Source organism: Lissotriton vulgaris, chromosome 1_1, assembly GCF_964263255.1.
Source record: "Lissotriton vulgaris chromosome 1_1, aLisVul1.2, whole genome shotgun sequence".
In the NCBI taxonomy this organism is placed as follows: Eukaryota; Metazoa; Chordata; class Amphibia; order Caudata; family Salamandridae; genus Lissotriton; species Lissotriton vulgaris.
The window spans coordinates 270,467,214-270,474,636 of NC_141685.1; the positions used below are offsets into that span (position 1 = coordinate 270,467,214).

The 7,423-nt window shown below is 38.8% G+C and overlaps 1 pseudogene; it reads right to left on the minus strand.

The window, feature by feature from the left end:
- Nucleotides 1-3,297: 3,297 nt before the first annotated feature.
- Nucleotides 3,298-5,495, minus strand: LOC147746901 (uncharacterized; annotated as a pseudogene).
- Nucleotides 5,496-7,423: the final 1,928 nt, after the last annotated feature.

Sequence of the window (7,423 nt, forward strand, 5' to 3'; positions counted from 1 at the left end):
ATTCACAAGCAACCAGTGCCGAGGGTGGATCACTTCGTGTGAAGCACTGAAAGAGCATCTAGCGCCACCATATCACCAGTGATATGTGAAGATGACATGTGTGGCATTCACTGCCCATGTAAATATGGCACATATGTGTCGAAAACTTTTACATCACATGCCTGTTACCGTGGGTGTTGCTTTGTGTGTTCCCACTCAACACCCATGGACCATCAAACATTCCTGCAGTTGTTGAAATGCAACATAATAGAAATGCATCGCACTGCCACGCCTCCCCTTGGGAGACATATGTAGGCACAACTGGGAGAAATGTACTCATTTGTCATTTGTCAGAACAACTTATAATGCATGATGCATCCTACTGCAAACATGTTCCTATTCAAACAATTATGCTGACTTATCATGTGAAAGAAGGTGTCCATTCATGCACATACACAATCATATTTGTGACTCAGATATCCTTGCATCATTGGACAAGTGTGCCTGCGTCAGGGCATGTCGGATGATTCTGGCATGCCATCTATACTTCCAGGCCACATCGTCCTTGAACTGTATTTACTCCAGGCACAAGTAGCTCGCATTCGAACTCGGACTTGGGCTTGTGCATGCTCAGTTCATTTTCTATTCGCCGTTCGACAAGTCAGCCATCTTTTCACTAGGCCTCACAGGCCAGAATGGGAACTATCATAGAAACAAACACAAATGAACGTTAATGTAAGAATTGTAGTCCTTCTGTTTACCTCCCCCTTTCTAAGGTTTTCCCTATTAGTAGTTATCCAGCAAAAATAGCCACATTTAAGCATGATTATCCTCGTGTTTTGCCACAAAATACGTAAACAAAAGCACATTTATGCCACATTCCATTATCTCAAAGCTGCTTATTAGTTTAGGACATGACATAATCACAAAATTAGTTAATTATGATTGCAACATATGCATAATTAATTTCCCACGTATGTCTGTGTAGGTGCAACTTTTATTCTAAATTGGTTAGTTTCACACGTCATTCAATTTGTTCAAATTATGATTATGGAAGTGTGACTTCACAAGGGGTACACAACATTTTGTTTCTCCACCTTGCTCCATCAACTCCCCCCTTTGGTGATTTATCACCAAATATCTCCCAAAATTTCCCAAAAATGTAACAAAACATGTTTCAAATTCTTCAGATTAGTATAGATTTATACTCTAGTATCTTTTTCTCTAGTCTCTTGAAAGACTTTTTCTCGGAATTCCTCCATTTCTATATCACCTTTTTCTCTTTCTCTTTCTCTTTTCTCTTGGATCATCTTCTTTAATGACTTTCTAACATTTCTTCTCTCTCTGTATATGCAACATAATCTTATCATTAAAACTACTAATACTATTACTGTTACTGGAATTAGTATTTTACCTATAATCGAACTACCTATTTCTTGAAACCAATCTTTAACTGCTGTAAAACTTCTTCCAAGTCGTTCAAGAATACAATCCACAACCTCCAGTGGTTCAGTTTCTCTATGCAACTCTGTTATATTTGTAATGTACTTTTCAATGTTTTGACTTTTATCTGGAATGTAGGTGCAGCAATGCTGTAGCTTCAAAATTCCACAAACTCCTCCTTCTTTTGCTAATATTATATCAAGAGCAAGACGATTTTGCATTACCATTGTTCTCATAGCAATCATTTTGGTGTTTACCAATAGGAATCCACCTGCTGTGTCTGTTGACAAACGATATACTATCGTTGATAATCTTCGAATTTGATTTGCATTGAAAGATATTCCCACTGCTGCTATCAGTGCTCAAAAAATCACCTATTATTTCTATAACACTCTCTCTTTTTCAATGACTTAAAGGTTTACCTATTTCATGGATACCATTAGTACCTCTATCTACATGAAAGATTTTAGGAAAGACAAAGCCCACATAGCAAGTCCCATACCAGTGGTCAGGTAATCTATAATAAGCCTTGTTTCCGCAAATTAAGTAAATACCAGGAAAAACTGGATCATTTCCCCCTTTAAATCCCCAACCCCCTAGAATTCTATAAGTGTCTTTACATTGACTTGCTCCCACAAAATAATTGTCATACACAGTATTGTCTCTCCTAATACAGAATTTCCCTAACAATGGAGTGTCTATATTTATTGCTACATTCACATTTCTTTCATCAATATTCTCGTCATTAAATGTCCAATATTTCGATTTCTCATGCTTTACTTTTTCTTTTCGTTCATAAGCAATTCGCCTTTCCTCAACCATATCTAAATATGTCTTTTCTTCCACTCTCATTTTACATGTCAAATTATTTTTAAACGCATAGTCGTGGCTCAATTCGTCTATTTCTAAAAAATATTCTCCCATAACTGTGGTAGGCTTTTTCTTATTCAGTACATTATCAATTTTAAATTTTGCAAAAACTTCATCTGAATTTGAATAATGATATTCCAGTTTACCTGTTTGATAAAACAGGCTTGCATTCACACTATGCGTAACTTCATATGTAAGTGGAAGGTGATGATATGTCACCCCCTCAGAAACAGATGCGGGTAACTTTACACACGCATAACAGTCATTAGCGTCCATTGTCCTAACATACTCAGATAACAATCTTGAAAATGTATTTTTCGAAAAATCACTAATAGAACTATCTTGATGTAATTCTGGCCTGTATACATGCTGCTTGTTAGATTTTGATTCCACATTTTGTTCACCTGAACTCACATTATGTTTTAACTTCACTAGGTTATCTCGAAAAGGAATAACAATAGCTAAAATTATCCATATCAATATTAGTAATCCGGTACAAATTAAGCATGATCAACACCATTTTCTAAAAATAGAACATTTCAATTTATGCTCGTTATTGACTTTTTTTTTTTTTTTTTTACACAACAACATTTTCTAACAAGTTTTCTTTGACCTTGTGTCACCTACAAGCTTTTTCTTTTCTAACAAAATTTTCTCCGACCTTGTGTCACCTACAAGCTTTTACTTTTCACTTACAATATCCTCCCTTTTTATCAGGATTTCAGGTTTTACCTTTACCTTATTTTTTTGATCAATTACCACTTTTCTTTGCAATTCAGTCCTTTACTCACTTTTCCCATTTATCTTTGGGCAATTCAAATTTTCCTGACTGGTGTTTACCTCTTCAATTGCAAGTCCATTCAGGTGATTTGTAGTTCTGATTTGGTCTTCTCACTCTTTTTGGTCTTTGGACAACTTTTATTTTCTTTCCCAATCTCTCTCTTTGACTGGTTATTTCATTAACCTGCTCCTCTTGTTTTATTTCTTTGTTAACCAGTTTGAATCTCAGTCCATCATTTCCTGTAGGCCAATTATCTCCTTTACAAAATCTTTTTGTCTTAGCTCCGTGGTGTTATGTTCCACTCTCCAAGCCCTTTTTCTCAGACTCTTTCTCAATGAAGTTTCATCTGCACTGTCGTCAGTCTCACTTTCAGTGTCTTCGACAGTTTCATTTATGATGAACTTTGCAACATCTTTCTCTTTCTCAGAGTCAGTTTTCCCTTTTGTCAGTTTGTTCACTCTGTTAGGAACATCTCCATAGCTGGTACTTGGAATCTCATCCTTATCGTGAGTTTTTCCTTCTTTTCCAGTATCAGGATCTTCGTTCCTGCTTCCAGAGTTTTCAGACTGTCCTTCGGAATTTTCTTGCTCACCAGTTTTATTTTCACTTTGCTCAGTGTCCTTACTGGTGTCAGTCTTTACCAATTCTCGATCTTCAGATTGATCTTCAGAATTCGGTACTTCAAGAATTTCTCCTTCTCCTTCAGACGCAGAGCTAGTATCTGATACTTCCAGATATCGACGTTCCTGTCGATCTTCAGTATCTGGACTTGTCTCTGGTTCACCTTCAGAGTCAGAATCAGTTGTACTTTCACCTTCTTCTTTTAGATTTTCAGGTTCAGGCACACAAATAGTGTGGCTTGCGTGTACCCATCTCTTTACTCCAGCCCACTTAACTGCAGTGGTGCTAACCAAAATGACTTGTCTTGGGCTCTGCCAACGAGGCACCAAACAGTTTCTTCTGCGGTGTACTTTTATGCTTACCCAACCTCCAGGAACTAGATCATGAGCTGGACTTTTCTCTTTCGTGTTTGATTCAGTTCCTACCTGATGGAACACAGAAGTCACCACGTCAGACAGGTTTTTGCAGTAATCCAGTATGATGTCATCATTAATTGTTAACAATTTATCAACTGGCACAAATACTTGTCTCATCACCCTGCCCATTAGGATCTCATGTGGACTCAGTAAAGTTTTCCTGTCAGGTATGCTTCTTAAGGTCATCAAAACAAGTGGCAAGGCATTGGGTCACTTTAGTCCTGTTGCTAAGCACATTTTTGCAATCCTGTTCTTAATTGTTCCATTTACTTGCTCAACCACTCCTGAAGCCTCAGGTCTGTAAGCACAATGCAGTCTCTGACGAATGTCCAGTGCTTCACATACCATTTGCATGAGTTCATTTTGAAAATGTGGGCCACGATCAGTTTCGATCATCACTGGGAAACCAAATCTAGGAATGATTTCACGTAGAAGTAACTTTGCAACAGTTAGCCCATCATTCCTCCTTGTAGGGAAAGCCTCTACCTATCGGGAGAATAAACAGATGATCACCAAAACATATCTGAGTCTGTTACATGCCGGAAGCTCAATAAAATCCAATTGCATTCATATAAATGGACCTCCCTCCTGTCCTAGGGTTCCCAAACTCACAATTGTTCTCCTGTTTGGATTAAACTGTTGGCATACTATGCATCTCTGACATAAGCTTTCAGCAATCATCCCGATCTTTGGATTATACCACGTTTGTCTAAATAGACGAAGCATGGCATCTCTCCCAATATGAGCTTGACCATGGTACATTCAGGCCATATTTGAAATCATGCAATCAGGCATTACTGGTCTTTCATCTTTGTAAACCCAGATTTCAACTTCCTCTCTGTCTGCATCCTGCTTTTAAGCAAACATTTTTCTCTTCCTCATCAGCTTCTTCCTGCTTTTGCCTCACTTCCTGCCAGGTTTCAACTATAGTTGTTGGCATTGGATGCTTGATTCCGGTCTAGGAAAGACATGGCTTGGTAGTTCGGGCTGGACTGTTCCCATGAGGCACAGGGTCAAGGCTGATTTGCATATAGCCATTGTCTGACCTAGGGTGGTGTGGAGTGCAAAAAAACGATGGATTTAGGCCCAGATCTTTGTACTGGGGTGAATGTAAGACATTGTTCTGCATTCTGTCCATCAACTGTGTTTTTTGCAATTAAAGGACTTGAAACATGCTCTTTCTCCATGTCCCGATTGATAGATGGAAGATTTTTAGCACAATATTTGGTAATTGAGTCTACATACCTGTTACCTCGGATGATGTAGTCATCCCCCTTTTTGTGAGCTGCACATTTCACAACAGCGATCTTATCAAGCAACTGAATCACATCTATTAACATTCTCACAAACTCTTCATTCCGTATTGGTGATCCTGCAGAAGTCATGTAACCTCTTTGGGACCACAGTTGCTCGTAACTCCAAAACCATACTGACTATCAGTCACTATGGTAACCTTGATCTCTTTTCCCAGTTCACATGCTCGAATCAAAGTAATCAATCTGCTATTTGAGCAGAACGAATTCCTTTCAGACAAGATGCTTCCAATACATCTGCCACTGTACAGACAGCGTATGCTGCACTCAGAACACCCTCATCTGTTCTCAGACAAAAACCATCAACAAACATCACATAGTCAGATTCAGGCAATGGCTCATCTCTAATGTCTGGTCTTGGTTTGGTACAGTATTCAAGAACATCTAGGCATTTGTGATCAACCTCATTTCTCACTTCAGTTTCCATTGTATCAGGCAATAATGTAGAAGGGTTCACATTTACGCATCTAGAGATTGTCACATTTTCTGCTCCCAGAATAGTCTTTTCATATTTTGTCATCCTATTGTTGGTTAGGTACTGTGTTTTCATCCTAGTGAGGAGAATCTCCACAGAATGAGGTACATACACCCCCACAGAAAATCCCATCACTATTCCTTCACTTTGTTCTAGACTGACTCTTGTAACTGCTACCGCTTTCAGACAACCAGGCAATGCCTTTGCAACAGGGTCCAAGACCGCTGAGAAATACGCAATAGGTTTTCTCAGTTTTTCATGTCTCTGAATCAGTACTGACAATGCACACCCTTCTCGTTCACTGCAGTACAATTCACACTCTTTTTCATAGTCAGGCATCCCTAAAGCTGGTGCTTCACAAAAGCTCGTTTCCAGTTGTTTAAATGCTTCCATTTCAGTTTTAGTTAGAACTATAGGGTCTCTGATATCTGCTCTGGTTAATCTCTGCAATGGCTTGGCAATCAGTGAGAATCCACTAATCCACTGTCTACAGTAACCCACCATTCCCAAGAACATTCTCACTTGTCTTTTAGTTTTTGGTGGCTGCATACCTTGTATCATTTTAATCCTTTCTGCAGTGACTTGTCTGATTCCTTTGGCAATCTTATGACCTCAGTATTGCACTTCCTTCTGACAAAATCTGGCTTTTTCAATCTCATTATCGGTGAATTACAAGGACTACTCTCTATTTCTCTCAATATTCCTTGTTCAATCATTTTGTTTATCACTGGAGTTACTCCTTCAATTATTTCTGCTGACTTCCACTGACCTAACAGTAGAACGGGTAGCACCAGTGTCCACCAGGAAAGTTATTTCTACATCATTCACTTTTCCGTTTACAAATGAACCAGACTGATCTACCTCAAGAGTGGCTCCAAGCACACACTCTTCTCCCTCTCTCAGGCACCGTCAGAAACTTTCATCCGACTCACTTCCACCCTCTTCTTGCAACCAATACTGGGGACTCACATTGGGCCCAATTCACAGAATGAACCTAAGACTCAATCCTAAACTTACTACTACTTCGGCATTCACAGAATGCACTTACTACTTTTGGCATTCACAGAATGAACTTACTACTTTTGGTATTCACAGAAGTTAGGATTTTGTCTTAAGTTTGTCTTAAGACTGTCTTAAGTTTGTCTTAAGTCTGTCTTTAATCTGTCTTAAGTCTGTCTTAATTTTGTCTTCAGACCAACTTAAGACAAAATCCTAACTTCTGTAAATCCCAAAAGTAGTAAGTTAGTTCTGTAAATACCAAAATAGTAGTAAGGTTAGGATTGAGTCTTAAGTTCATTCTGTGAATCGGGCCCATTCACTCTGGGTGATCTGTTTACCTGCTCGACTCCTCTGAATCCTGTCTCTGCACTGTGTCTCTATTGATTTACACTGTGTGGAAGTGGCGGTTGTGGCACCTGACTTTGCTGATTAACTATCTGCTGCTGTTGCAGTTGAATTACCTCAGGCTGCACCTGTGGATTCAATGATGAATTTTCGGGATTAACTCTTGGTGGATACTTACATT